This window comes from Triticum urartu, unplaced genomic scaffold (genome assembly GCF_056163025.1).
Source record: "Triticum urartu cultivar PI428250 unplaced genomic scaffold, HENAU_Tu73 scaffold1, whole genome shotgun sequence".
NCBI classification, from domain to species: Eukaryota; Viridiplantae; Streptophyta; class Magnoliopsida; order Poales; family Poaceae; genus Triticum; species Triticum urartu.
Window position 1 is genome coordinate 193,558 of NW_028259461.1, and position 22,387 is coordinate 215,944.

General features: G+C 49.4%; 68 non-coding genes across 68 annotated transcripts; all 68 read right to left on the reverse strand.

The window, feature by feature from the left end:
- Positions 1-94: 94 nt before the first annotated feature.
- LOC147955382 (5S ribosomal RNA) lies at positions 95-213 on the reverse strand. Its single transcript, XR_015612922.1, has one exon. It is a non-coding gene; the product is annotated as a 5S ribosomal RNA (ribosomal RNA).
- A 209-nt stretch (positions 214-422) lies between these two features.
- On the reverse strand, positions 423-541 carry LOC147955383 (5S ribosomal RNA). The gene has a single exon (XR_015613311.1). It is a non-coding gene; the product is annotated as a 5S ribosomal RNA (ribosomal RNA).
- A 209-nt stretch (positions 542-750) lies between these two features.
- On the reverse strand, positions 751-869 carry LOC147955384 (5S ribosomal RNA). Its single transcript, XR_015613312.1, has one exon. It is a non-coding gene; the product is annotated as a 5S ribosomal RNA (ribosomal RNA).
- A 209-nt stretch (positions 870-1,078) lies between these two features.
- LOC147955385 (5S ribosomal RNA) lies at positions 1,079-1,197 on the reverse strand. The gene has a single exon (XR_015613313.1). It is a non-coding gene; the product is annotated as a 5S ribosomal RNA (ribosomal RNA).
- A 209-nt stretch (positions 1,198-1,406) lies between these two features.
- Positions 1,407-1,525, reverse strand: LOC147955386 (5S ribosomal RNA). The gene has a single exon (XR_015613314.1). It is a non-coding gene; the product is annotated as a 5S ribosomal RNA (ribosomal RNA).
- Positions 1,526-1,734: 209 nt separating this feature from the next.
- On the reverse strand, positions 1,735-1,853 carry LOC147955387 (5S ribosomal RNA). Its single transcript, XR_015613315.1, has one exon. It is a non-coding gene; the product is annotated as a 5S ribosomal RNA (ribosomal RNA).
- A 209-nt stretch (positions 1,854-2,062) lies between these two features.
- Positions 2,063-2,181, reverse strand: LOC147955388 (5S ribosomal RNA). Its single transcript, XR_015613316.1, has one exon. It is a non-coding gene; the product is annotated as a 5S ribosomal RNA (ribosomal RNA).
- Positions 2,182-2,390: 209 nt separating this feature from the next.
- Positions 2,391-2,509, reverse strand: LOC147955389 (5S ribosomal RNA). Its single transcript, XR_015613317.1, has one exon. It is a non-coding gene; the product is annotated as a 5S ribosomal RNA (ribosomal RNA).
- A 209-nt stretch (positions 2,510-2,718) lies between these two features.
- LOC147955390 (5S ribosomal RNA) lies at positions 2,719-2,837 on the reverse strand. The gene has a single exon (XR_015613319.1). It is a non-coding gene; the product is annotated as a 5S ribosomal RNA (ribosomal RNA).
- A 209-nt stretch (positions 2,838-3,046) lies between these two features.
- LOC147955391 (5S ribosomal RNA) lies at positions 3,047-3,165 on the reverse strand. Its single transcript, XR_015613320.1, has one exon. It is a non-coding gene; the product is annotated as a 5S ribosomal RNA (ribosomal RNA).
- Positions 3,166-3,374: 209 nt separating this feature from the next.
- Positions 3,375-3,493, reverse strand: LOC147955392 (5S ribosomal RNA). The gene has a single exon (XR_015613321.1). It is a non-coding gene; the product is annotated as a 5S ribosomal RNA (ribosomal RNA).
- A 209-nt stretch (positions 3,494-3,702) lies between these two features.
- On the reverse strand, positions 3,703-3,821 carry LOC147955393 (5S ribosomal RNA). Its single transcript, XR_015613322.1, has one exon. It is a non-coding gene; the product is annotated as a 5S ribosomal RNA (ribosomal RNA).
- Positions 3,822-4,030: 209 nt separating this feature from the next.
- LOC147955394 (5S ribosomal RNA) lies at positions 4,031-4,149 on the reverse strand. Its single transcript, XR_015613323.1, has one exon. It is a non-coding gene; the product is annotated as a 5S ribosomal RNA (ribosomal RNA).
- Positions 4,150-4,358: 209 nt separating this feature from the next.
- LOC147955395 (5S ribosomal RNA) lies at positions 4,359-4,477 on the reverse strand. Its single transcript, XR_015613325.1, has one exon. It is a non-coding gene; the product is annotated as a 5S ribosomal RNA (ribosomal RNA).
- A 208-nt stretch (positions 4,478-4,685) lies between these two features.
- On the reverse strand, positions 4,686-4,804 carry LOC147955396 (5S ribosomal RNA). The gene has a single exon (XR_015613326.1). It is a non-coding gene; the product is annotated as a 5S ribosomal RNA (ribosomal RNA).
- A 209-nt stretch (positions 4,805-5,013) lies between these two features.
- Positions 5,014-5,132, reverse strand: LOC147955397 (5S ribosomal RNA). Its single transcript, XR_015613327.1, has one exon. It is a non-coding gene; the product is annotated as a 5S ribosomal RNA (ribosomal RNA).
- A 209-nt stretch (positions 5,133-5,341) lies between these two features.
- LOC147955398 (5S ribosomal RNA) lies at positions 5,342-5,460 on the reverse strand. The gene has a single exon (XR_015613328.1). It is a non-coding gene; the product is annotated as a 5S ribosomal RNA (ribosomal RNA).
- A 209-nt stretch (positions 5,461-5,669) lies between these two features.
- Positions 5,670-5,788, reverse strand: LOC147955399 (5S ribosomal RNA). Its single transcript, XR_015613329.1, has one exon. It is a non-coding gene; the product is annotated as a 5S ribosomal RNA (ribosomal RNA).
- Positions 5,789-5,997: 209 nt separating this feature from the next.
- LOC147955400 (5S ribosomal RNA) lies at positions 5,998-6,116 on the reverse strand. The gene has a single exon (XR_015613331.1). It is a non-coding gene; the product is annotated as a 5S ribosomal RNA (ribosomal RNA).
- Positions 6,117-6,325: 209 nt separating this feature from the next.
- On the reverse strand, positions 6,326-6,444 carry LOC147955401 (5S ribosomal RNA). Its single transcript, XR_015613332.1, has one exon. It is a non-coding gene; the product is annotated as a 5S ribosomal RNA (ribosomal RNA).
- A 209-nt stretch (positions 6,445-6,653) lies between these two features.
- On the reverse strand, positions 6,654-6,772 carry LOC147955402 (5S ribosomal RNA). Its single transcript, XR_015613333.1, has one exon. It is a non-coding gene; the product is annotated as a 5S ribosomal RNA (ribosomal RNA).
- A 209-nt stretch (positions 6,773-6,981) lies between these two features.
- LOC147955403 (5S ribosomal RNA) lies at positions 6,982-7,100 on the reverse strand. Its single transcript, XR_015613334.1, has one exon. It is a non-coding gene; the product is annotated as a 5S ribosomal RNA (ribosomal RNA).
- Positions 7,101-7,309: 209 nt separating this feature from the next.
- Positions 7,310-7,428, reverse strand: LOC147955404 (5S ribosomal RNA). Its single transcript, XR_015613335.1, has one exon. It is a non-coding gene; the product is annotated as a 5S ribosomal RNA (ribosomal RNA).
- Positions 7,429-7,637: 209 nt separating this feature from the next.
- On the reverse strand, positions 7,638-7,755 carry LOC147955405 (5S ribosomal RNA). Its single transcript, XR_015612959.1, has one exon. It is a non-coding gene; the product is annotated as a 5S ribosomal RNA (ribosomal RNA).
- Positions 7,756-7,964: 209 nt separating this feature from the next.
- On the reverse strand, positions 7,965-8,083 carry LOC147955406 (5S ribosomal RNA). The gene has a single exon (XR_015613336.1). It is a non-coding gene; the product is annotated as a 5S ribosomal RNA (ribosomal RNA).
- A 209-nt stretch (positions 8,084-8,292) lies between these two features.
- LOC147955407 (5S ribosomal RNA) lies at positions 8,293-8,411 on the reverse strand. Its single transcript, XR_015613337.1, has one exon. It is a non-coding gene; the product is annotated as a 5S ribosomal RNA (ribosomal RNA).
- A 209-nt stretch (positions 8,412-8,620) lies between these two features.
- On the reverse strand, positions 8,621-8,739 carry LOC147955408 (5S ribosomal RNA). Its single transcript, XR_015613338.1, has one exon. It is a non-coding gene; the product is annotated as a 5S ribosomal RNA (ribosomal RNA).
- A 209-nt stretch (positions 8,740-8,948) lies between these two features.
- LOC147955409 (5S ribosomal RNA) lies at positions 8,949-9,067 on the reverse strand. Its single transcript, XR_015613339.1, has one exon. It is a non-coding gene; the product is annotated as a 5S ribosomal RNA (ribosomal RNA).
- A 209-nt stretch (positions 9,068-9,276) lies between these two features.
- On the reverse strand, positions 9,277-9,395 carry LOC147955410 (5S ribosomal RNA). Its single transcript, XR_015613340.1, has one exon. It is a non-coding gene; the product is annotated as a 5S ribosomal RNA (ribosomal RNA).
- A 209-nt stretch (positions 9,396-9,604) lies between these two features.
- Positions 9,605-9,723, reverse strand: LOC147955411 (5S ribosomal RNA). Its single transcript, XR_015613342.1, has one exon. It is a non-coding gene; the product is annotated as a 5S ribosomal RNA (ribosomal RNA).
- A 209-nt stretch (positions 9,724-9,932) lies between these two features.
- On the reverse strand, positions 9,933-10,051 carry LOC147955412 (5S ribosomal RNA). The gene has a single exon (XR_015613343.1). It is a non-coding gene; the product is annotated as a 5S ribosomal RNA (ribosomal RNA).
- A 209-nt stretch (positions 10,052-10,260) lies between these two features.
- LOC147955413 (5S ribosomal RNA) lies at positions 10,261-10,379 on the reverse strand. Its single transcript, XR_015613344.1, has one exon. It is a non-coding gene; the product is annotated as a 5S ribosomal RNA (ribosomal RNA).
- Positions 10,380-10,588: 209 nt separating this feature from the next.
- On the reverse strand, positions 10,589-10,707 carry LOC147955414 (5S ribosomal RNA). Its single transcript, XR_015613345.1, has one exon. It is a non-coding gene; the product is annotated as a 5S ribosomal RNA (ribosomal RNA).
- Positions 10,708-10,916: 209 nt separating this feature from the next.
- On the reverse strand, positions 10,917-11,035 carry LOC147955415 (5S ribosomal RNA). The gene has a single exon (XR_015613346.1). It is a non-coding gene; the product is annotated as a 5S ribosomal RNA (ribosomal RNA).
- A 209-nt stretch (positions 11,036-11,244) lies between these two features.
- Positions 11,245-11,363, reverse strand: LOC147955416 (5S ribosomal RNA). The gene has a single exon (XR_015613347.1). It is a non-coding gene; the product is annotated as a 5S ribosomal RNA (ribosomal RNA).
- A 215-nt stretch (positions 11,364-11,578) lies between these two features.
- LOC147955417 (5S ribosomal RNA) lies at positions 11,579-11,697 on the reverse strand. Its single transcript, XR_015613348.1, has one exon. It is a non-coding gene; the product is annotated as a 5S ribosomal RNA (ribosomal RNA).
- A 209-nt stretch (positions 11,698-11,906) lies between these two features.
- LOC147955418 (5S ribosomal RNA) lies at positions 11,907-12,025 on the reverse strand. The gene has a single exon (XR_015613349.1). It is a non-coding gene; the product is annotated as a 5S ribosomal RNA (ribosomal RNA).
- Positions 12,026-12,234: 209 nt separating this feature from the next.
- LOC147955419 (5S ribosomal RNA) lies at positions 12,235-12,353 on the reverse strand. Its single transcript, XR_015613350.1, has one exon. It is a non-coding gene; the product is annotated as a 5S ribosomal RNA (ribosomal RNA).
- Positions 12,354-12,562: 209 nt separating this feature from the next.
- LOC147955420 (5S ribosomal RNA) lies at positions 12,563-12,681 on the reverse strand. Its single transcript, XR_015613351.1, has one exon. It is a non-coding gene; the product is annotated as a 5S ribosomal RNA (ribosomal RNA).
- A 209-nt stretch (positions 12,682-12,890) lies between these two features.
- LOC147955421 (5S ribosomal RNA) lies at positions 12,891-13,009 on the reverse strand. The gene has a single exon (XR_015613353.1). It is a non-coding gene; the product is annotated as a 5S ribosomal RNA (ribosomal RNA).
- Positions 13,010-13,218: 209 nt separating this feature from the next.
- On the reverse strand, positions 13,219-13,337 carry LOC147955422 (5S ribosomal RNA). Its single transcript, XR_015613354.1, has one exon. It is a non-coding gene; the product is annotated as a 5S ribosomal RNA (ribosomal RNA).
- A 209-nt stretch (positions 13,338-13,546) lies between these two features.
- LOC147955423 (5S ribosomal RNA) lies at positions 13,547-13,665 on the reverse strand. The gene has a single exon (XR_015613355.1). It is a non-coding gene; the product is annotated as a 5S ribosomal RNA (ribosomal RNA).
- Positions 13,666-13,874: 209 nt separating this feature from the next.
- Positions 13,875-13,993, reverse strand: LOC147955424 (5S ribosomal RNA). The gene has a single exon (XR_015613356.1). It is a non-coding gene; the product is annotated as a 5S ribosomal RNA (ribosomal RNA).
- A 209-nt stretch (positions 13,994-14,202) lies between these two features.
- Positions 14,203-14,321, reverse strand: LOC147955425 (5S ribosomal RNA). The gene has a single exon (XR_015613357.1). It is a non-coding gene; the product is annotated as a 5S ribosomal RNA (ribosomal RNA).
- A 209-nt stretch (positions 14,322-14,530) lies between these two features.
- LOC147955426 (5S ribosomal RNA) lies at positions 14,531-14,649 on the reverse strand. The gene has a single exon (XR_015613358.1). It is a non-coding gene; the product is annotated as a 5S ribosomal RNA (ribosomal RNA).
- Positions 14,650-14,858: 209 nt separating this feature from the next.
- On the reverse strand, positions 14,859-14,977 carry LOC147955427 (5S ribosomal RNA). Its single transcript, XR_015613359.1, has one exon. It is a non-coding gene; the product is annotated as a 5S ribosomal RNA (ribosomal RNA).
- Positions 14,978-15,186: 209 nt separating this feature from the next.
- LOC147955428 (5S ribosomal RNA) lies at positions 15,187-15,305 on the reverse strand. Its single transcript, XR_015613360.1, has one exon. It is a non-coding gene; the product is annotated as a 5S ribosomal RNA (ribosomal RNA).
- Positions 15,306-15,514: 209 nt separating this feature from the next.
- On the reverse strand, positions 15,515-15,633 carry LOC147955429 (5S ribosomal RNA). Its single transcript, XR_015613361.1, has one exon. It is a non-coding gene; the product is annotated as a 5S ribosomal RNA (ribosomal RNA).
- Positions 15,634-15,842: 209 nt separating this feature from the next.
- LOC147955430 (5S ribosomal RNA) lies at positions 15,843-15,961 on the reverse strand. Its single transcript, XR_015613362.1, has one exon. It is a non-coding gene; the product is annotated as a 5S ribosomal RNA (ribosomal RNA).
- A 209-nt stretch (positions 15,962-16,170) lies between these two features.
- On the reverse strand, positions 16,171-16,289 carry LOC147955431 (5S ribosomal RNA). Its single transcript, XR_015613364.1, has one exon. It is a non-coding gene; the product is annotated as a 5S ribosomal RNA (ribosomal RNA).
- Positions 16,290-16,498: 209 nt separating this feature from the next.
- On the reverse strand, positions 16,499-16,617 carry LOC147955432 (5S ribosomal RNA). Its single transcript, XR_015613365.1, has one exon. It is a non-coding gene; the product is annotated as a 5S ribosomal RNA (ribosomal RNA).
- Positions 16,618-16,826: 209 nt separating this feature from the next.
- Positions 16,827-16,945, reverse strand: LOC147955433 (5S ribosomal RNA). The gene has a single exon (XR_015613366.1). It is a non-coding gene; the product is annotated as a 5S ribosomal RNA (ribosomal RNA).
- Positions 16,946-17,154: 209 nt separating this feature from the next.
- On the reverse strand, positions 17,155-17,273 carry LOC147955434 (5S ribosomal RNA). Its single transcript, XR_015613367.1, has one exon. It is a non-coding gene; the product is annotated as a 5S ribosomal RNA (ribosomal RNA).
- Positions 17,274-17,482: 209 nt separating this feature from the next.
- Positions 17,483-17,601, reverse strand: LOC147955435 (5S ribosomal RNA). Its single transcript, XR_015613368.1, has one exon. It is a non-coding gene; the product is annotated as a 5S ribosomal RNA (ribosomal RNA).
- A 210-nt stretch (positions 17,602-17,811) lies between these two features.
- LOC147955436 (5S ribosomal RNA) lies at positions 17,812-17,930 on the reverse strand. The gene has a single exon (XR_015613369.1). It is a non-coding gene; the product is annotated as a 5S ribosomal RNA (ribosomal RNA).
- Positions 17,931-18,139: 209 nt separating this feature from the next.
- On the reverse strand, positions 18,140-18,258 carry LOC147955437 (5S ribosomal RNA). Its single transcript, XR_015613370.1, has one exon. It is a non-coding gene; the product is annotated as a 5S ribosomal RNA (ribosomal RNA).
- A 209-nt stretch (positions 18,259-18,467) lies between these two features.
- On the reverse strand, positions 18,468-18,586 carry LOC147955438 (5S ribosomal RNA). Its single transcript, XR_015613371.1, has one exon. It is a non-coding gene; the product is annotated as a 5S ribosomal RNA (ribosomal RNA).
- A 207-nt stretch (positions 18,587-18,793) lies between these two features.
- On the reverse strand, positions 18,794-18,913 carry LOC147955439 (5S ribosomal RNA). The gene has a single exon (XR_015612969.1). It is a non-coding gene; the product is annotated as a 5S ribosomal RNA (ribosomal RNA).
- A 211-nt stretch (positions 18,914-19,124) lies between these two features.
- Positions 19,125-19,243, reverse strand: LOC147955440 (5S ribosomal RNA). The gene has a single exon (XR_015613372.1). It is a non-coding gene; the product is annotated as a 5S ribosomal RNA (ribosomal RNA).
- Positions 19,244-19,456: 213 nt separating this feature from the next.
- On the reverse strand, positions 19,457-19,575 carry LOC147955441 (5S ribosomal RNA). The gene has a single exon (XR_015613373.1). It is a non-coding gene; the product is annotated as a 5S ribosomal RNA (ribosomal RNA).
- Positions 19,576-19,783: 208 nt separating this feature from the next.
- LOC147955442 (5S ribosomal RNA) lies at positions 19,784-19,902 on the reverse strand. The gene has a single exon (XR_015613375.1). It is a non-coding gene; the product is annotated as a 5S ribosomal RNA (ribosomal RNA).
- Positions 19,903-20,112: 210 nt separating this feature from the next.
- LOC147955443 (5S ribosomal RNA) lies at positions 20,113-20,231 on the reverse strand. The gene has a single exon (XR_015613376.1). It is a non-coding gene; the product is annotated as a 5S ribosomal RNA (ribosomal RNA).
- Positions 20,232-20,440: 209 nt separating this feature from the next.
- On the reverse strand, positions 20,441-20,559 carry LOC147955444 (5S ribosomal RNA). The gene has a single exon (XR_015613377.1). It is a non-coding gene; the product is annotated as a 5S ribosomal RNA (ribosomal RNA).
- Positions 20,560-20,768: 209 nt separating this feature from the next.
- On the reverse strand, positions 20,769-20,887 carry LOC147955445 (5S ribosomal RNA). The gene has a single exon (XR_015613378.1). It is a non-coding gene; the product is annotated as a 5S ribosomal RNA (ribosomal RNA).
- Positions 20,888-21,096: 209 nt separating this feature from the next.
- On the reverse strand, positions 21,097-21,215 carry LOC147955446 (5S ribosomal RNA). Its single transcript, XR_015613379.1, has one exon. It is a non-coding gene; the product is annotated as a 5S ribosomal RNA (ribosomal RNA).
- A 209-nt stretch (positions 21,216-21,424) lies between these two features.
- On the reverse strand, positions 21,425-21,543 carry LOC147955447 (5S ribosomal RNA). Its single transcript, XR_015613380.1, has one exon. It is a non-coding gene; the product is annotated as a 5S ribosomal RNA (ribosomal RNA).
- A 209-nt stretch (positions 21,544-21,752) lies between these two features.
- Positions 21,753-21,871, reverse strand: LOC147955448 (5S ribosomal RNA). The gene has a single exon (XR_015613381.1). It is a non-coding gene; the product is annotated as a 5S ribosomal RNA (ribosomal RNA).
- A 209-nt stretch (positions 21,872-22,080) lies between these two features.
- Positions 22,081-22,199, reverse strand: LOC147955449 (5S ribosomal RNA). The gene has a single exon (XR_015613382.1). It is a non-coding gene; the product is annotated as a 5S ribosomal RNA (ribosomal RNA).
- Positions 22,200-22,387: the final 188 nt, after the last annotated feature.

Consider the following 22,387-nt stretch of genomic DNA (forward strand, 5'->3'; position numbering starts at 1 on the left):
ACTTACCGCAAACGTGCAAAATAATAAAACGTGGTAAATATATGTCGCGGCCGTGAGCTTTCTTTTGCACGCCGCGCAAAAAAATTTTAAAAAGGGAATGCAACACGAGGACTTCCCAGGAGGTCACCCATCCTAGTACTACTCTCGCCCAAGCACGCTTAACTTCGGAGTTCTGATAGGATCCGGTGCTTTAGTGCTGGTATGATCGCATCCGACATGTTACCCCCGTCTTCGTCCCTTATGCTTGCCCCTCCCAGCTCCACTACAAAGACGATCGTACTTTGCTTTCCCCGCCGCTACACGCGTGAATAATGACCAACGAGCTAAAACTTACCGCAAACGTGCAAAATAATAAAACGTGGTAAATATATGTCGCGGCCGTGAGCTTTCTTTTGCACGCCGCGCAAAAAAATTTTAAAAAGGGAATGCAACACGAGGACTTCCCAGGAGGTCACCCATCCTAGTACTACTCTCGCCCAAGCACGCTTAACTTCGGAGTTCTGATGGGATCCGGTGCTTTAGTGCTGGTATGATCGCATCCGACATGTTACCCCCGTCTTCGTCCCTTATGCTTGCCCCTCCCAGCTCCACTACAAAGACGATCGTACTTTGCTTTCCCCGCCGCTACACGCGTGAATAATGACCAACGAGCTAAAACTTACCGCAAACGTGCAAAATAATAAAACGTGGTAAATATATGTCGCGGCCGTGAGCTTTCTTTTGCACGCCGCGCAAAAAAATTTTAAAAAGGGAATGCAACACGAGGACTTCCCAGGAGGTCACCCATCCTAGTACTACTCTCGCCCAAGCACGCTTAACTTCGGAGTTCTGATGGGATCCGGTGCTTTAGTGCTGGTATGATCGCATCCGACATGTTACCCCCGTCTTCGTCCCTTATGCTTGCCCCTCCCAGCTCCACTACGAAGACGATCGTACTTTGCTTTCCCCGCCGCTACACGCGTGAATAATGACCAACGAGCTAAAACTTACCGCAAACGTGCAAAATAATAAAACGTGGTAAATATATGTCGCGGCCGTGAGCTTTCTTTTGCACGCCGCGCAAAAAAATTTTAAAAAGGGAATGCAACACGAGGACTTCCCAGGAGGTCACCCATCCTAGTACTACTCTCGCCCAAGCACGCTTAACTTCGGAGTTCTGATGGGATCCGGTGCTTTAGTGCTGGTATGATCGCATCCGACATGTTACCCCCGTCTTCGTCCCTTATGCTTGCCCCTCCCAGCTCCACTACAAAGACGATCGTACTTTGCTTTCCCCGCCGCTACACGCGTGAATAATGACCAACGAGCTAAAACTTACCGCAAACGTGCAAAATAATAAAACGTGGTAAATATATGTCGCGGCCGTGAGCTTTCTTTTGCACGCCGCGCAAAAAAATTTTAAAAAGGGAATGCAACACGAGGACTTCCCAGGAGGTCACCCATCCTAGTACTACTCTCGCCCAAGCACGCTTAACTTCGGAGTTCTGATGGGATCCGGTGCTTTAGTGCTGGTATGATCGCATCCGACATGTTACCCCCGTCTTCGTCCCTTATGCTTGCCCCTCCCAGCTCCACTACGAAGACGATCGTACTTTGCTTTCCCCGCCGCTACACGCGTGAATAATGACCAACGAGCTAAAACTTACCGCAAACGTGCAAAATAATAAAACGTGGTAAATATATGTCGCGGCCGTGAGCTTTCTTTTGCACGCCGCGCAAAAAAATTTTAAAAAGGGAATGCAACACGAGGACTTCCCAGGAGGTCACCCATCCTAGTACTACTCTCGCCCAAGCACGCTTAACTTCGGAGTTCTGATGGGATCCGGTGCTTTAGTGCTGGTATGATCGCATCCGACATGTTACCCCCGTCTTCGTCCCTTATGCTTGCCCCTCCCAGCTCCACTACAAAGACGATCGTACTTTGCTTTCCCCGCCGCTACACGCGTGAATAATGACCAACGAGCTAAAACTTACCGCAAACGTGCAAAATAATAAAACGTGGTAAATATATGTCGCGGCCGTGAGCTTTCTTTTGCACGCCGCGCAAAAAAATTTTAAAAAGGGAATGCAACACGAGGACTTCCCAGGAGGTCACCCATCCTAGTACTACTCTCGCCCAAGCACGCTTAACTTCGGAGTTCTGATGGGATCCGGTGCTTTAGTGCTGGTATGATCGCATCCGACATGTTACCCCCGTCTTCGTCCCTTATGCTTGCCCCTCCCAGCTCCACTACAAAGACGATCGTACTTTGCTTTCCCCGCCGCTACACGCGTGAATAATGACCAACGAGCTAAAACTTACCGCAAACGTGCAAAATAATAAAACGTGGTAAATATATGTCGCGGCCGTGAGCTTTCTTTTGCACGCCGCGCAAAAAAATTTTAAAAAGGGAATGCAACACGAGGACTTCCCAGGAGGTCACCCATCCTAGTACTACTCTCGCCCAAGCACGCTTAACTTCGGAGTTCTGATGGGATCCGGTGCTTTAGTGCTGGTATGATCGCATCCGACATGTTACCCCCGTCTTCGTCCCTTATGCTTGCCCCTCCCAGCTCCACTACAAAGACGATCGTACTTTGCTTTCCCCGCCGCTACACGCGTGAATAATGACCAACGAGCTAAAACTTACCGCAAACGTGCAAAATAATAAAACGTGGTAAATATATGTCGCGGCCGTGAGCTTTCTTTTGCACGCCGCGCAAAAAAATTTTAAAAAGGGAATGCAACACGAGGACTTCCCAGGAGGTCACCCATCCTAGTACTACTCTCGCCCAAGCACGCTTAACTTCGGAGTTCTGATGGGATCCGGTGCTTTAGTGCTGGTATGATCGCATCCGACATGTTACCCCCGTCTTCGTCCCTTATGCTTGCCCCTCCCAGCTCCACTACAAAGACGATCGTACTTTGCTTTCCCCGCCGCTACACGCGTGAATAATGGCCAACGAGCTAAAACTTACCGCAAACGTGCAAAATAATAAAACGTGGTAAATATATGTCGCGGCCGTGAGCTTTCTTTTGCACGCCGCGCAAAAAAATTTTAAAAAGGGAATGCAACACGAGGACTTCCCAGGAGGTCACCCATCCTAGTACTACTCTCGCCCAAGCACGCTTAACTTCGGAGTTCTGATGGGATCCGGTGCTTTAGTGCTGGTATGATCGCATCCGACATGTTACCCCCGTCTTCGTCCCTTATGCTTGCCCCTCCCAGCTCCACTACAAAGACGATCGTACTTTGCTTTCCCCGCCGCTACACGCGTGAATAATGGCCAACGAGCTAAAACTTACCGCAAACGTGCAAAATAATAAAACGTGGTAAATATATGTCGCGGCCGTGAGCTTTCTTTTGCACGCCGCGCAAAAAAATTTTAAAAAGGGAATGCAACACGAGGACTTCCCAGGAGGTCACCCATCCTAGTACTACTCTCGCCCAAGCACGCTTAACTTCGGAGTTCTGATGGGATCCGGTGCTTTAGTGCTGGTATGATCGCATCCGACATGTTACCCCCGTCTTCGTCCCTTATGCTTGCCCCTCCCAGCTCCACTACAAAGACGATCGTACTTTGCTTTCCCCGCCGCTACACGCGTGAATAATGGCCAACGAGCTAAAACTTACCGCAAACGTGCAAAATAATAAAACGTGGTAAATATATGTCGCGGCCGTGAGCTTTCTTTTGCACGCCGCGCAAAAAAATTTTAAAAAGGGAATGCAACACGAGGACTTCCCAGGAGGTCACCCATCCTAGTACTACTCTCGCCCAAGCACGCTTAACTTCGGAGTTCTGATGGGATCCGGTGCTTTAGTGCTGGTATGATCGCATCCGACATGTTACCCCCGTCTTCGTCCCTTATGCTTGCCCCTCCCAGCTCCACTACAAAGACGATCGTACTTTGCTTTCCCCGCCGCTACACGCGTGAATAATGGCCAACGAGCTAAAACTTACCGCAAACGTGCAAAATAATAAAACGTGGTAAATATATGTCGCGGCCGTGAGCTTTCTTTTGCACGCCGCGCAAAAAAATTTTAAAAAGGGAATGCAACACGAGGACTTCCCAGGAGGTCACCCATCCTAGTACTACTCTCGCCCAAGCACGCTTAACTTCGGAGTTCTGATGGGATCCGGTGCTTTAGTGCTGGTATGATCGCATCCGACATGTTACCCCCGTCTTCGTCCCTTATGCTTGCCCCTCCCAGCTCCACTACAAAGACGATCGTACTTTGCTTTCCCCGCCGCTACACGCGTGAATAATGGCCAACGAGCTAAAACTTACCGCAAACGTGCAAAATAATAAAACGTGGTAAATATATGTCGCGGCCGTGAGCTTTCTTTTGCACGCCGCGCAAAAAAATTTTAAAAAGGGAATGCAACACGAGGACTTCCCAGGAGGTCACCCATCCTAGTACTACTCTCGCCCAAGCACGCTTAACTTCGGAGTTCTGATGGGATCCGGTGCTTTAGTGCTGGTATGATCGCATCCGACATGTTACCCCCGTCTTCGTCCCTTATGCTTGCCCCTCCCAGCTCCACTACAAAGACGATCGTACTTTGCTTTCCCCGCCGCTACACGGTGAATAATGGCCAACGAGCTAAAACTTACCGCAAACGTGCAAAATAATAAAACGTGGTAAATATATGTCGCGGCCGTGAGCTTTCTTTTGCACGCCGCGCAAAAAAATTTTAAAAAGGGAATGCAACACGAGGACTTCCCAGGAGGTCACCCATCCTAGTACTACTCTCGCCCAAGCACGCTTAACTTCGGAGTTCTGATGGGATCCGGTGCTTTAGTGCTGGTATGATCGCATCCGACATGTTACCCCCGTCTTCGTCCCTTATGCTTGCCCCTCCCAGCTCCACTACAAAGACGATCGTACTTTGCTTTCCCCGCCGCTACACGCGTGAATAATGGCCAACGAGCTAAAACTTACCGCAAACGTGCAAAATAATAAAACGTGGTAAATATATGTCGCGGCCGTGAGCTTTCTTTTGCACGCCGCGCAAAAAAATTTTAAAAAGGGAATGCAACACGAGGACTTCCCAGGAGGTCACCCATCCTAGTACTACTCTCGCCCAAGCACGCTTAACTTCGGAGTTCTGATGGGATCCGGTGCTTTAGTGCTGGTATGATCGCATCCGACATGTTACCCCCGTCTTCGTCCCTTATGCTTGCCCCTCCCAGCTCCACTACAAAGACGATCGTACTTTGCTTTCCCCGCCGCTACACGCGTGAATAATGGCCAACGAGCTAAAACTTACCGCAAACGTGCAAAATAATAAAACGTGGTAAATATATGTCGCGGCCGTGAGCTTTCTTTTGCACGCCGCGCAAAAAAATTTTAAAAAGGGAATGCAACACGAGGACTTCCCAGGAGGTCACCCATCCTAGTACTACTCTCGCCCAAGCACGCTTAACTTCGGAGTTCTGATGGGATCCGGTGCTTTAGTGCTGGTATGATCGCATCCGACATGTTACCCCCGTCTTCGTCCCTTATGCTTGCCCCTCCCAGCTCCACTACAAAGACGATCGTACTTTGCTTTCCCCGCCGCTACACGCGTGAATAATGGCCAACGAGCTAAAACTTACCGCAAACGTGCAAAATAATAAAACGTGGTAAATATATGTCGCGGCCGTGAGCTTTCTTTTGCACGCCGCGCAAAAAAATTTTAAAAAGGGAATGCAACACGAGGACTTCCCAGGAGGTCACCCATCCTAGTACTACTCTCGCCCAAGCACGCTTAACTTCGGAGTTCTGATGGGATCCGGTGCTTTAGTGCTGGTATGATCGCATCCGACATGTTACCCCCGTCTTCGTCCCTTATGCTTGCCCCTCCCAGCTCCACTACAAAGACGATCGTACTTTGCTTTCCCCGCCGCTACACGCGTGAATAATGGCCAACGAGCTAAAACTTACCGCAAACGTGCAAAATAATAAAACGTGGTAAATATATGTCGCGGCCGTGAGCTTTCTTTTGCACGCCGCGCAAAAAAATTTTAAAAAGGGAATGCAACACGAGGACTTCCCAGGAGGTCACCCATCCTAGTACTACTCTCGCCCAAGCACGCTTAACTTCGGAGTTCTGATGGGATCCGGTGCTTTAGTGCTGGTATGATCGCATCCGACATGTTACCCCCGTCTTCGTCCCTTATGCTTGCCCCTCCCAGCTCCACTACAAAGACGATCGTACTTTGCTTTCCCCGCCGCTACACGCGTGAATAATGGCCAACGAGCTAAAACTTACCGCAAACGTGCAAAATAATAAAACGTGGTAAATATATGTCGCGGCCGTGAGCTTTCTTTTGCACGCCGCGCAAAAAAATTTTAAAAAGGGAATGCAACACGAGGACTTCCCAGGAGGTCACCCATCCTAGTACTACTCTCGCCCAAGCACGCTTAACTTCGGAGTTCTGATGGGATCCGGTGCTTTAGTGCTGGTATGATCGCATCCGACATGTTACCCCCGTCTTCGTCCCTTATGCTTGCCCCTCCCAGCTCCACTACAAAGACGATCGTACTTTGCTTTCCCCGCCGCTACACGCGTGAATAATGGCCAACGAGCTAAAACTTACCGCAAACGTGCAAAATAATAAAACGTGGTAAATATATGTCGCGGCCGTGAGCTTTCTTTTGCACGCCGCGCAAAAAAATTTTAAAAAGGGAATGCAACACGAGGACTTCCCAGGAGGTCACCCATCCTAGTACTACTCTCGCCCAAGCACGCTTAACTTCGGAGTTCTGATGGGATCCGGTGCTTTAGTGCTGGTATGATCGCATCCGACATGTTACCCCCGTCTTCGTCCCTTATGCTTGCCCCTCCCAGCTCCACTACAAAGACGATCGTACTTTGCTTTCCCCGCCGCTACACGCGTGAATAATGGCCAACGAGCTAAAACTTACCGCAAACGTGCAAAATAATAAAACGTGGTAAATATATGTCGCGGCCGTGAGCTTTCTTTTGCACGCCGCGCAAAAAAATTTTAAAAAGGGAATGCAACACGAGGACTTCCCAGGAGGTCACCCATCCTAGTACTACTCTCGCCCAAGCACGCTTAACTTCGGAGTTCTGATGGGATCCGGTGCTTTAGTGCTGGTATGATCGCATCCGACATGTTACCCCCGTCTTCGTCCCTTATGCTTGCCCCTCCCAGCTCCACTACAAAGACGATCGTACTTTGCTTTCCCCGCCGCTACACGCGTGAATAATGGCCAACGAGCTAAAACTTACCGCAAACGTGCAAAATAATAAAACGTGGTAAATATATGTCGCGGCCGTGAGCTTTCTTTTGCACGCCGCGCAAAAAAATTTTAAAAAGGGAATGCAACACGAGGACTTCCCAGGAGGTCACCCATCCTAGTACTACTCTCGCCCAAGCACGCTTAACTTCGGAGTTCTGATGGGATCCGGTGCTTTAGTGCTGGTATGATCGCATCCGACATGTTACCCCCGTCTTCGTCCCTTATGCTTGCCCCTCCCAGCTCCACTACAAAGACGATCGTACTTTGCTTTCCCCGCCGCTACACGCGTGAATAATGACCAACGAGCTAAAACTTACCGCAAACGTGCAAAATAATAAAACGTGGTAAATATATGTCGCGGCCGTGAGCTTTCTTTTGCACGCCGCGCAAAAAAAATTTAAAAAGGGAATGCAACACGAGGACTTCCCAGGAGGTCACCCATCCTAGTACTACTCTCGCCAAGCACGCTTAACTTCGGAGTTCTGATGGGATCCGGTGCTTTAGTGCTGGTATGATCGCATCCGACATGTTACCCCCGTCTTCGTCCCTTATGCTTGCCCCTCCCAGCTCCACTACAAAGACGATCGTACTTTGCTTTCCCCGCCGCTACACGCGTGAATAATGACCAACGAGCTAAAACTTACCGCAAACGTGCAAAATAATAAAACGTGGTAAATATATGTCGCGGCCGTGAGCTTTCTTTTGCACGCCGCGCAAAAAAATTTTAAAAAGGGAATGCAACACGAGGACTTCCCAGGAGGTCACCCATCCTAGTACTACTCTCGCCCAAGCACGCTTAACTTCGGAGTTCTGATGGGATCCGGTGCTTTAGTGCTGGTATGATCGCATCCGACATGTTACCCCCGTCTTCGTCCCTTATGCTTGCCCCTCCCAGCTCCACTACAAAGACGATCGTACTTTGCTTTCCCCGCCGCTACACGCGTGAATAATGACCAACGAGCTAAAACTTACCGCAAACGTGCAAAATAATAAAACGTGGTAAATATATGTCGCGGCCGTGAGCTTTCTTTTGCACGCCGCGCAAAAAAATTTTAAAAAGGGAATGCAACACGAGGACTTCCCAGGAGGTCACCCATCCTAGTACTACTCTCGCCCAAGCACGCTTAACTTCGGAGTTCTGATGGGATCCGGTGCTTTAGTGCTGGTATGATCGCATCCGACATGTTACCCCCGTCTTCGTCCCTTATGCTTGCCCCTCCCAGCTCCACTACAAAGACGATCGTACTTTGCTTTCCCCGCCGCTACACGCGTGAATAATGACCAACGAGCTAAAACTTACCGCAAACGTGCAAAATAATAAAACGTGGTAAATATATGTCGCGGCCGTGAGCTTTCTTTTGCACGCCGCGCAAAAAAATTTTAAAAAGGGAATGCAACACGAGGACTTCCCAGGAGGTCACCCATCCTAGTACTACTCTCGCCCAAGCACGCTTAACTTCGGAGTTCTGATGGGATCCGGTGCTTTAGTGCTGGTATGATCGCATCCGACATGTTACCCCCGTCTTCGTCCCTTATGCTTGCCCCTCCCAGCTCCACTACAAAGACGATCGTACTTTGCTTTCCCCGCCGCTACACGCGTGAATAATGACCAACGAGCTAAAACTTACCGCAAACGTGCAAAATAATAAAACGTGGTAAATATATGTCGCGGCCGTGAGCTTTCTTTTGCACGCCGCGCAAAAAAATTTTAAAAAGGGAATGCAACACGAGGACTTCCCAGGAGGTCACCCATCCTAGTACTACTCTCGCCCAAGCACGCTTAACTTCGGAGTTCTGATGGGATCCGGTGCTTTAGTGCTGGTATGATCGCATCCGACATGTTACCCCCGTCTTCGTCCCTTATGCTTGCCCCTCCCAGCTCCACTACAAAGACGATCGTACTTTGCTTTCCCCGCCGCTACACGCGTGAATAATGACCAACGAGCTAAAACTTACCGCAAACGTGCAAAATAATAAAACGTGGTAAATATATGTCGCGGCCGTGAGCTTTCTTTTGCACGCCGCGCAAAAAAATTTTAAAAAGGGAATGCAACACGAGGACTTCCCAGGAGGTCACCCATCCTAGTACTACTCTCGCCCAAGCACGCTTAACTTCGGAGTTCTGATGGGATCCGGTGCTTTAGTGCTGGTATGATCGCATCCGACATGTTACCCCCGTCTTCGTCCCTTATGCTTGCCCCTCCCAGCTCCACTACAAAGACGATCGTACTTTGCTTTCCCCGCCGCTACACGCGTGAATAATGACCAACGAGCTAAAACTTACCGCAAACGTGCAAAATAATAAAACGTGGTAAATATATGTCGCGGCCGTGAGCTTTCTTTTGCACGCCGCGCAAAAAAATTTTAAAAAGGGAATGCAACACGAGGACTTCCCAGGAGGTCACCCATCCTAGTACTACTCTCGCCCAAGCACGCTTAACTTCGGAGTTCTGATGGGATCCGGTGCTTTAGTGCTGGTATGATCGCATCCGACATGTTACCCCCGTCTTCGTCCCTTATGCTTGCCCCTCCCAGCTCCACTACAAAGACGATCGTACTTTGCTTTCCCCGCCGCTACACGCGTGAATAATGACCAACGAGCTAAAACTTACCGCAAACGTGCAAAATAATAAAACGTGGTAAATATATGTCGCGGCCGTGAGCTTTCTTTTGCACGCCGCGCAAAAAAATTTTAAAAAGGGAATGCAACACGAGGACTTCCCAGGAGGTCACCCATCCTAGTACTACTCTCGCCCAAGCACGCTTAACTTCGGAGTTCTGATGGGATCCGGTGCTTTAGTGCTGGTATGATCGCATCCGACATGTTACCCCCGTCTTCGTCCCTTATGCTTGCCCCTCCCAGCTCCACTACAAAGACGATCGTACTTTGCTTTCCCCGCCGCTACACGCGTGAATAATGACCAACGAGCTAAAACTTACCGCAAACGTGCAAAATAATAAAACGTGGTAAATATATGTCGCGGCCGTGAGCTTTCTTTTGCACGCCGCGCAAAAAAATTTTAAAAAGGGAATGCAACACGAGGACTTCCCAGGAGGTCACCCATCCTAGTACTACTCTCGCCCAAGCACGCTTAACTTCGGAGTTCTGATGGGATCCGGTGCTTTAGTGCTGGTATGATCGCATCCGACATGTTACCCCCGTCTTCGTCCCTTATGCTTGCCCCTCCCAGCTCCACTACAAAGACGATCGTACTTTGCTTTCCCCGCCGCTACACGCGTGAATAATGACCAACGAGCTAAAACTTACCGCAAACGTGCAAAATAATAAAACGTGGTAAATATATGTCGCGGCCGTGAGCTTTCTTTTGCACGCCGCGCAAAAAAATTTTAAAAAGGGAATGCAACACGAGGACTTCCCAGGAGGTCACCCATCCTAGTACTACTCTCGCCCAAGCACGCTTAACTTCGGAGTTCTGATGGGATCCGGTGCTTTAGTGCTGGTATGATCGCATCCGACATGTTACCCCCGTCTTCGTCCCTTATGCTTGCCCCTCCCAGCTCCACTACAAAGACGATCGTACTTTGCTTTCCCCGCCGCTACACGCGTGAATAATGACCAACGAGCTAAAACTTACCGCAAACGTGCAAAATAATAAAACGTGGTAAATATATGTCGCGGCCGTGAGCTTTCTTTTGCACGCCGCGCAAAAAAATTTTAAAAAGGGAATGCAACACGAGGACTTCCCAGGAGGTCACCCATCCTAGTACTACTCTCGCCCAAGCACGCTTAACTTCGGAGTTCTGATGGGATCCGGTGCTTTAGTGCTGGTATGATCGCATCCGACATGTTACCCCCGTCTTCGTCCCTTATGCTTGCCCCTCCCAGCTCCACTACAAAGACGATCGTACTTTGCTTTCCCCGCCGCTACACGCGTGAATAATGACCAACGAGCTAAAACTTACCGCAAACGTGCAAAATAATAAAACGTGGTAAATATATGTCGCGGCCGTGAGCTTTCTTTTGCACGCCGCGCAAAAAAATTTTAAAAAGGGAATGCAACACGAGGACTTCCCAGGAGGTCACCCATCCTAGTACTACTCTCGCCCAAGCACGCTTAACTTCGGAGTTCTGATGGGATCCGGTGCTTTAGTGCTGGTATGATCGCATCCGACATGTTACCCCCGTCTTCGTCCCTTATGCTTGCCCCTCCCAGCTCCACTACAAAGACGATCGTACTTTGCTTTCCCCGCCGCTACACGCGTGAATAATGACCAACGAGCTAAAACTTACCGCAAACGTGCAAAATAATAAAACGTGGTAAATATATGTCGCGGCCGTGAGCTTTCTTTTGCACGCCGCGCAAAAAAATTTTAATTTTAAAAAGGGAATGCAACACGAGGACTTCCCAGGAGGTCACCCATCCTAGTACTACTCTCGCCCAAGCACGCTTAACTTCGGAGTTCTGATGGGATCCGGTGCTTTAGTGCTGGTATGATCGCATCCGACATGTTACCCCCGTCTTCGTCCCTTATGCTTGCCCCTCCCAGCTCCACTACAAAGACGATCGTACTTTGCTTTCCCCGCCGCTACACGCGTGAATAATGACCAACGAGCTAAAACTTACCGCAAACGTGCAAAATAATAAAACGTGGTAAATATATGTCGCGGCCGTGAGCTTTCTTTTGCACGCCGCGCAAAAAAATTTTAAAAAGGGAATGCAACACGAGGACTTCCCAGGAGGTCACCCATCCTAGTACTACTCTCGCCCAAGCACGCTTAACTTCGGAGTTCTGATGGGATCCGGTGCTTTAGTGCTGGTATGATCGCATCCGACATGTTACCCCCGTCTTCGTCCCTTATGCTTGCCCCTCCCAGCTCCACTACAAAGACGATCGTACTTTGCTTTCCCCGCCGCTACACGCGTGAATAATGACCAACGAGCTAAAACTTACCGCAAACGTGCAAAATAATAAAACGTGGTAAATATATGTCGCGGCCGTGAGCTTTCTTTTGCACGCCGCGCAAAAAAATTTTAAAAAGGGAATGCAACACGAGGACTTCCCAGGAGGTCACCCATCCTAGTACTACTCTCGCCCAAGCACGCTTAACTTCGGAGTTCTGATGGGATCCGGTGCTTTAGTGCTGGTATGATCGCATCCGACATGTTACCCCCGTCTTCGTCCCTTATGCTTGCCCCTCCCAGCTCCACTACAAAGACGATCGTACTTTGCTTTCCCCGCCGCTACACGCGTGAATAATGACCAACGAGCTAAAACTTACCGCAAACGTGCAAAATAATAAAACGTGGTAAATATATGTCGCGGCCGTGAGCTTTCTTTTGCACGCCGCGCAAAAAAATTTTAAAAAGGGAATGCAACACGAGGACTTCCCAGGAGGTCACCCATCCTAGTACTACTCTCGCCCAAGCACGCTTAACTTCGGAGTTCTGATGGGATCCGGTGCTTTAGTGCTGGTATGATCGCATCCGACATGTTACCCCCGTCTTCGTCCCTTATGCTTGCCCCTCCCAGCTCCACTACAAAGACGATCGTACTTTGCTTTCCCCGCCGCTACACGCGTGAATAATGACCAACGAGCTAAAACTTACCGCAAACGTGCAAAATAATAAAACGTGGTAAATATATGTCGCGGCCGTGAGCTTTCTTTTGCACGCCGCGCAAAAAAATTTTAAAAAGGGAATGCAACACGAGGACTTCCCAGGAGGTCACCCATCCTAGTACTACTCTCGCCCAAGCACGCTTAACTTCGGAGTTCTGATGGGATCCGGTGCTTTAGTGCTGGTATGATCGCATCCGACATGTTACCCCCGTCTTCGTCCCTTATGCTTGCCCCTCCCAGCTCCACTACAAAGACGATCGTACTTTGCTTTCCCCGCCGCTACACGCGTGAATAATGACCAACGAGCTAAAACTTACCGCAAACGTGCAAAATAATAAAACGTGGTAAATATATGTCGCGGCCGTGAGCTTTCTTTTGCACGCCGCGCAAAAAAATTTTAAAAAGGGAATGCAACACGAGGACTTCCCAGGAGGTCACCCATCCTAGTACTACTCTCGCCCAAGCACGCTTAACTTCGGAGTTCTGATGGGATCCGGTGCTTTAGTGCTGGTATGATCGCATCCGACATGTTACCCCCGTCTTCGTCCCTTATGCTTGCCCCTCCCAGCTCCACTACAAAGACGATCGTACTTTGCTTTCCCCGCCGCTACACGCGTGAATAATGACCAACGAGCTAAAACTTACCGCAAACGTGCAAAATAATAAAACGTGGTAAATATATGTCGCGGCCGTGAGCTTTCTTTTGCACGCCGCGCAAAAAAATTTTAAAAAGGGAATGCAACACGAGGACTTCCCAGGAGGTCACCCATCCTAGTACTACTCTCGCCCAAGCACGCTTAACTTCGGAGTTCTGATGGGATCCGGTGCTTTAGTGCTGGTATGATCGCATCCGACATGTTACCCCCGTCTTCGTCCCTTATGCTTGCCCCTCCCAGCTCCACTACAAAGACGATCGTACTTTGCTTTCCCCGCCGCTACACGCGTGAATAATGACCAACGAGCTAAAACTTACCGCAAACGTGCAAAATAATAAAACGTGGTAAATATATGTCGCGGCCGTGAGCTTTCTTTTGCACGCCGCGCAAAAAAATTTTAAAAAGGGAATGCAACACGAGGACTTCCCAGGAGGTCACCCATCCTAGTACTACTCTCGCCCAAGCACGCTTAACTTCGGAGTTCTGATGGGATCCGGTGCTTTAGTGCTGGTATGATCGCATCCGACATGTTACCCCCGTCTTCGTCCCTTATGCTTGCCCCTCCCAGCTCCACTACAAAGACGATCGTACTTTGCTTTCCCCGCCGCTACACGCGTGAATAATGACCAACGAGCTAAAACTTACCGCAAACGTGCAAAATAATAAAACGTGGTAAATATATGTCGCGGCCGTGAGCTTTCTTTTGCACGCCGCGCAAAAAAATTTTAAAAAGGGAATGCAACACGAGGACTTCCCAGGAGGTCACCCATCCTAGTACTACTCTCGCCCAAGCACGCTTAACTTCGGAGTTCTGATGGGATCCGGTGCTTTAGTGCTGGTATGATCGCATCCGACATGTTACCCCCGTCTTCGTCCCTTATGCTTGCCCCTCCCAGCTCCACTACAAAGACGATCGTACTTTGCTTTCCCCGCCGCTACACGCGTGAATAATGACCAACGAGCTAAAACTTACCGCAAACGTGCAAAATAATAAAACGTGGTAAATATATGTCGCGGCCGTGAGCTTTCTTTTGCACGCCGCGCAAAAAAATTTTAAAAAGGGAATGCAACACGAGGACTTCCCAGGAGGTCACCCATCCTAGTACTACTCTCGCCCAAGCACGCTTAACTTCGGAGTTCTGATGGGATCCGGTGCTTTAGTGCTGGTATGATCGCATCCGACATGTTACCCCCGTCTTCGTCCCTTATGCTTGCCCCTCCCAGCTCCACTACAAAGACGATCGTACTTTGCTTTCCCCGCCGCTACACGCGTGAATAATGACCAACGAGCTAAAACTTACCGCAAACGTGCAAAATAATAAAACGTGGTAAATATATGTCGCGGCCGTGAGCTTTCTTTTGCACGCCGCGCAAAAAAATTTTAAAAAGGGAATGCAACACGAGGACTTCCCAGGAGGTCACCCATCCTAGTACTACTCTCGCCCAAGCACGCTTAACTTCGGAGTTCTGATGGGATCCGGTGCTTTAGTGCTGGTATGATCGCATCCGACATGTTACCCCCGTCTTCGTCCCTTATGCTTGCCCCTCCCAGCTCCACTACAAAGACGATCGTACTTTGCTTTCCCCGCCGCTACACGCGTGAATAATGACCAACGAGCTAAAACTTACCGCAAACGTGCAAAATAATAAAACGTGGTAAATATATGTCGCGGCCGTGAGCTTTCTTTTGCACGCCGCGCAAAAAAATTTTAAAAAGGGAATGCAACACGAGGACTTCCCAGGAGGTCACCCATCCTAGTACTACTCTCGCCCAAGCACGCTTAACTTCGGAGTTCTGATGGGATCCGGTGCTTTAGTGCTGGTATGATCGCATCCGACATGTTACCCCCGTCTTCGTCCCTTATGCTTGCCCCTCCCAGCTCCACTACAAAGACGATCGTACTTTGCTTTCCCCGCCGCTACACGCGTGAATAATGACCAACGAGCTAAAACTTACCGCAAACGTGCAAAATAATAAAACGTGGTAAATATATGTCGCGGCCGTGAGCTTTCTTTTGCACGCCGCGCAAAAAAATTTTAAAAAGGGAATGCAACACGAGGACTTCCCAGGAGGTCACCCATCCTAGTACTACTCTCGCCCAAGCACGCTTAACTTCGGAGTTCTGATGGGATCCGGTGCTTTAGTGCTGGTATGATCGCATCCGACATGTTACCCCCGTCTTCGTCCCTTATGCTTGCCCCTCCCAGCTCCACTACAAAGACGATCGTACTTTGCTTTCCCCGCCGCTACACGCGTGAATAATGACCAACGAGCTAAAACTTACCGCAAACGTGCAAAATAATAAAACGTGGTAAATATATGTCGCGGCCGTGAGCTTTCTTTTGCACGCCGCGCAAAAAAATTTTAAAAAGGGAATGCAACACGAGGACTTCCCAGGAGGTCACCCATCCTAGTACTACTCTCGCCCAAGCACGCTTAACTTCGGAGTTCTGATGGGATCCGGTGCTTTAGTGCTGGTATGATCGCATCCGACATGTTACCCCCGTCTTCGTCCCTTATGCTTGCCCCTCCCAGCTCCACTACAAAGACGATCGTACTTTGCTTTCCCCGCCGCTACACGCGTGAATAATGACCAACGAGCTAAAACTTACCGCAAACGTGCAAAATAATAAAACGTGGTAAATATATGTCGCGGCCGTGAGCTTTCTTTTGCACGCCGCGCAAAAAAATTTTAAAAAGGGAATGCAACACGAGGACTTCCCAGGAGGTCACCCATCCTAGTACTACTCTCGCCCAAGCACGCTTAACTTCGGAGTTCTGATGGGATCCGGTGCTTTAGTGCTGGTATGATCGCATCCGACATGTTACCCCCGTCTTCGTCCCTTATGCTTGCCCCTCCCAGCTCCACTACAAAGACGATCGTACTTTGCTTTCCCCGCCGCTACACGCGTGAATAATGACCAACGAGCTAAAACTTACCGCAAACGTGCAAAATAATAAAACGTGGTAAATATATGTCGCGGCCGTGAGCTTTCTTTTGCACGCCGCGCAAAAAAATTTTAAAAAGGGAATGCAACACGAGGACTTCCCAGGAGGTCACCCATCCTAGTACTACTCTCGCCCAAGCACGCTTAACTTCGGAGTTCTGATGGGATCCGGTGCTTTAGTGCTGGTATGATCGCATCCGACATGTTACCCCCGTCTTCGTCCCTTATGCTTGCCCCTCCCAGCTCCACTACAAAGACGATCGTACTTTGCTTTCCCCGCCGCTACACGCGTGAATAATGACCAACGAGCTAAAACTTACCGCAAACGTGCAAAATAATAAAACGTGGTAAATATATGTCGCGGCCGTGAGCTTTCTTTTGCACGCCGCGCAAAAAAATTTTAAAAAGGGAATGCAACACGAGGACTTCCCAGGAGGTCACCCATCCTAGTACTACTCTCGCCCAAGCACGCTTAACTTCGGAGTTCTGATGGGATCCGGTGCTTTAGTGCTGGTATGATCGCATCCGACATGTTACCCCCGTCTTCGTCCCTTATGCTTGCCCCTCCCAGCTCCACTACAAAGACGATCGTACTTTGCTTTCCCCGCCGCTACACGCGTGAATAATGACCAACGAGCTAAAACTTACCGCAAACGTGCAAAATAATAAAACGTGGTAAATATATGTCGCGGCCGTGAGCTTTCTTTTGCACGCCGCGCAAAAAAATTTTAAAAAGGGAATGCAACACGAGGACTTCCCAGGAGGTCACCCATCCTAGTACTACTCTCGCCCAAGCACGCTTAACTTCGGAGTTCTGATGGGATCCGGTGCTTTAGTGCTGGTATGATCGCATCCGACATGTTACCCCCGTCTTCGTCCCTTATGCTTGCCCCTCCCAGCTCCACTACAAAGACGATCGTACTTTGCTTTCCCCGCCGCTACACGCGTGAATAATGACCAACGAGCTAAAACTTACCGCAAACGTGCAAAATAATAAAACGTGGTAAATATATGTCGCGGCCGTGAGCTTTCTTTTGCACGCCGCGCAAAAAAATTTTAAAAAGGGAATGCAACACGAGGACTTCCCAGGAGGTCACCCATCCTAGTACTACTCTCGCCCAAGCACGCTTAACTTCGGAGTTCTGATGGGATCCGGTGCTTTAGTGCTGGTATGATCGCATCCGACATGTTACCCCCGTCTTCGTCCCTTATGCTTGCCCCTCCCAGCTCCACTACAAAGACGATCGTACTTTGCTTTCCCCGCCGCTACACGCGTGAATAATGACCAACGAGCTAAAACTTACCGCAAACGTGCAAAATAATAAAACGTGGTAAATATATGTCGCTGGCCGTGAGCTTTCTTTTGCACGCCGCGCAAAAAAATTTTAAAAAGGGAATGCAACACGAGGACTTCCCAGGAGGTCACCCATCCTAGTACTACTCTCGCCCAAGCACGCTTAACTTCGGAGTTCTGATGGGATCCGGTGCTTTAGTGCTGGTATGATCGCATCCGACATGTTACCCCCGTCTTCGTCCCTTATGCTTGCCCCTCCCAGCTCCACTACAAAGACGATCGTACTTTGCTTTCCCCGCCGCTACACGCGTGAATAATGACCAACGAGCTAAAACTTACCGCAAACGTGCAAAATAATAAAACGTGGTAAATATATGTCGCGGCCGTGAGCTTTCTTTTGCACGCCGCGCAAAAAAATTTTAAAAAGGGAATGCAACACGAGGACTTCCCAGGAGGTCACCCATCCTAGTACTACTCTCGCCCAAGCACGCTTAACTTCGGAGTTCTGATGGGATCCGGTGCTTTAGTGCTGGTATGATCGCATCCGACATGTTACCCCCGTCTTCGTCCCTTATGCTTGCCCCTCCCAGCTCCACTACAAAGACGATCGTACTTTGCTTTCCCCGCCGCTACACGCGTGAATAATGACCAACGAGCTAAAACTTACCGCAAACGTGCAAAATAATAAAACGTGGTAAATATATGTCGCGGCCGTGAGCTTTCTTTTGCACGCCGCGCAAAAAAATTTTAAAAAGGGAATGCAACACGAGGACTTCCCAGGAGGTCACCCATCCTAGTACTACTCTCGCCCAAGCACGCTTAACTTCGGAGTTCTGATGGGATCCGGTGCTTTAGTGCTGGTATGATCGCATCCGACATGTTACCCCCGTCTTCGTCCCTTATGCTTGCCCCTCCCAGCTCCACTACAAAGACGATCGTACTTTGCTTTCCCCGCCGCTACACGCGTGAATAATGACCAACGAGCTAAAACTTACCGCAAACGTGCAAAATAATAAAACGTGGTAAATATATGTCGCGGCCGTGAGCTTTCTTTTGCACGCCGCGCAAAAAATTTAAAAAGGGAATGCAACACGAGGACTTCCCCAGGAGGTCACCCATCCTATTACTACTCTCGCCCAAGCACGCTTAACTTCGGAGTTCTGATGGGATCCGGTGCTTTAGTGCTGGTATGATCGCATCCGACATGTTACCCCCGTCTTCGTCCCTTATGCTTGCCCCTCCCAGCTCCACTACAAAGACGATCGTACTTTGCTTTCCCCCGCCGCTACACGCGTGAATAATGACCAACGAGCTAAAACTTACCGCAAACGTGCAAAATAATAAAACGTGGTAAATATATGTCGCGGCCGTGAGCTTTCTTTTGCACGCCGCGCAAAAAAAATTTTAAAAAGGGAATGCAACACGAGGACTTCCCAGGAGGTCACCCATCCTAGTACTACTCTCGCCCAAGCACGCTTAACTTCGGAGTTCTGATGGGATCCGGTGCTTTAGTGCTGGTATGATCGCATCCGACATGTTACCCCCCCCGTCTTCGTCCCTTATGCTTGCCCCTCCCAGCTCCACTACAAAGACGATCGTACTTTGCTTTCCCCGCCGCTACACGGCGTGAATAATGACCAACGAGCTAAAACTTACCGCAAACGTGCAAAATAATAAAACGTGGTAAATATATGTCGCGGCCGTGAGCTTTCTTTTGCACGCCGCGCAAAAAAATTTTAAAAAGGGAATGCAACACGAGGACTTCCCAGGAGGTCACCCATCCTAGTACTACTCTCGCCCAAGCACGCTTAACTTCGGAGTTCTGATGGGATCCGGTGCTTTAGTGCTGGTATGATCGCATCCGACATGTTACCCCGTCTTCGTCCCTTATGCTTGCCCTCCCAGCTCCACTACAAAGACGATCGTACTTTGCTTTCCCCGCCGCTACACGCGTGAATAATGACCAACGAGCTAAAACTTACCGCAAACGTGCAAAATAATAAAACGTTGGTAAATATATGTCGCGGCCGTGAGCTTTCTTTTGCACGCCGCGCAAAAAAATTTTAAAAAGGGAATGCAACACGAGGACTTCCCAGGAGGTCACCCATCCTAGTACTACTCTCGCCCAAGCACGCTTAACTTCGGAGTTCTGATGGGATCCGGTGCTTTAGTGCTGGTATGATCGCATCCGACATGTTACCCCCGTCTTCGTCCCTTATGCTTGCCCCTCCCAGCTCCACTACAAAGACGATCGTACTTTGCTTTCCCCCGCCGCTACACGCGTGAATAATGACCAACGAGCTAAAACTTACCGCAAACGTGCAAAATAATAAAACGTGGTAAATATATGTCGCGGCCGTGAGCTTTCTTTTGCACGCCGCGCAAAAAAATTTTAAAAAGGGAATGCAACACGAGGACTTCCCAGGAGGTCACCCATCCTAGTACTACTCTCGCCCAAGCACGCTTAACTTCGGAGTTCTGATGGGATCCGGTGCTTTAGTGCTGGTATGATCGCATCCGACATGTTACCCCCGTCTTCGTCCCTTATGCTTGCCCCTCCCAGCTCCACTACAAAGACGATCGTACTTTGCTTTCCCCGCCGCTACACGCGTGAATAATGACCAACGAGCTAAAACTTACCGCAAACGTGCAAAATAATAAAACGTGGTAAATATATGTCGCGGCCGTGAGCTTTCTTTTGCACGCCGCGCAAAAAAATTTTAAAAAGGGAATGCAACACGAGGACTTCCCAGGAGGTCACCCATCCTAGTACTACTCTCGCCCAAGCACGCTTAACTTCGGAGTTCTGATGGGATCCGGTGCTTTAGTGCTGGTATGATCGCATCCGACATGTTACCCCCGTCTTCGTCCCTTATGCTTGCCCCTCCCAGCTCCACTACAAAGACGATCGTACTTTGCTTTCCCCGCCGCTACACGCGTGAATAATGACCAACGAGCTAAAACTTACCGCAAACGTGCAAAATAATAAAACGTGGTAAATATATGTCGCGGCCGTGAGCTTTCTTTTGCACGCCGCGCAAAAAAATTTTAAAAAGGGAATGCAACACGAGGACTTCCCAGGAGGTCACCCATCCTAGTACTACTCTCGCCCAAGCACGCTTAACTTCGGAGTTCTGATGGGATCCGGTGCTTTAGTGCTGGTATGATCGCATCCGACATGTTACCCCCGTCTTCGTCCCTTATGCTTGCCCCTCCCAGCTCCACTACAAAGACGATCGTACTTTGCTTTCCCCGCCGCTACACGCGTGAATAATGACCAACGAGCTAAAACTTACCGCAAACGTGCAAAATAATAAAACGTGGTAAATATATGTCGCGGCCGTGAGCTTTCTTTTGCACGCCGCGCAAAAAAATTTTAAAAAGGGAATGCAACACGAGGACTTCCCAGGAGGTCACCCATCCTAGTACTACTCTCGCCCAAGCACGCTTAACTTCGGAGTTCTGATGGGATCCGGTGCTTTAGTGCTGGTATGATCGCATCCGACATGTTACCCCCGTCTTCGTCCCTTATGCTTGCCCCTCCCAGCTCCACTACAAAGACGATCGTACTTTGCTTTCCCCGCCGCTACACGCGTGAATAATGACCAACGAGCTAAAACTTACCGCAAACGTGCAAAATAATAAAACGTGGTAAATATATGTCGCGGCCGTGAGCTTTCTTTTGCACGCCGCGCAAAAAAATTTTAAAAAGGGAATGCAACACGAGGACTTCCCAGGAGGTCACCCATCCTAGTACTACTCTCGCCCAAGCACGCTTAACTTCGGAGTTCTGATGGGATCCGGTGCTTTAGTGCTGGTATGATCGCATCCGACATGTTACCCCCGTCTTCGTCCCTTATGCTTGCCCCTCCCAGCTCCACTACAAAGACGATCGTACTTTGCTTTCCCCGCCGCTACACGCGTGAATAATGACCAACGAGCTAAAACTTACCGCAAACGTGCAAAATAATAAAACGTGGTAAATATATGTCGCGGCCGTGAGCTTTCTTTTGCACGCCGCGCAAAAAAATTTTAAAAAGGGAATGCAACACGAGGACTTCCCAGGAGGTCACCCATCCTAGTACTACTCTCGCCCAAGCACGCTTAACTTCGGAGTTCTGATGGGATCCGGTGCTTTAGTGCTGGTATGATCGCATCCGACATGTTACCCCCGTCTTCGTCCCTTATGCTTGCCCCTCCCAGCTCCACTACAAAGACGATCGTACTTTGCTTTCCCCGCCGCTACACGCGTGAATAATGACCAACGAGCTAAAACTTACCGCAAACGTGCAAAATAATAAAACGTGGTAAATATATGTCGCGGCCGTGAGCTTTCTTTTGCACGCCGCGCAAAAAAATTTTAAAAAGGGAATGCAACACGAGGACTTCCCAGGAGGTCACCCATCCTAGTACTACTCTCGCCCAAGCACGCTTAACTTCGGAGTTCTGATGGGATCCGGTGCTTTAGTGCTGGTATGATCGCATCCGACATGTTACCCCCGTCTTCGTCCCTTATGCTTGCCCCTCCCAGCTCCACTACAAAGACGATCGTACTTTGCTTTCCCCGCCGCTACACGCGTGAATAATGACCAACGAGCTAAAACTTACCGCAAACGTGCAAAATAATAAAACGTGGTAAATATATGTCGCGGCCGTGAGCTTTCTTTTGCACGCC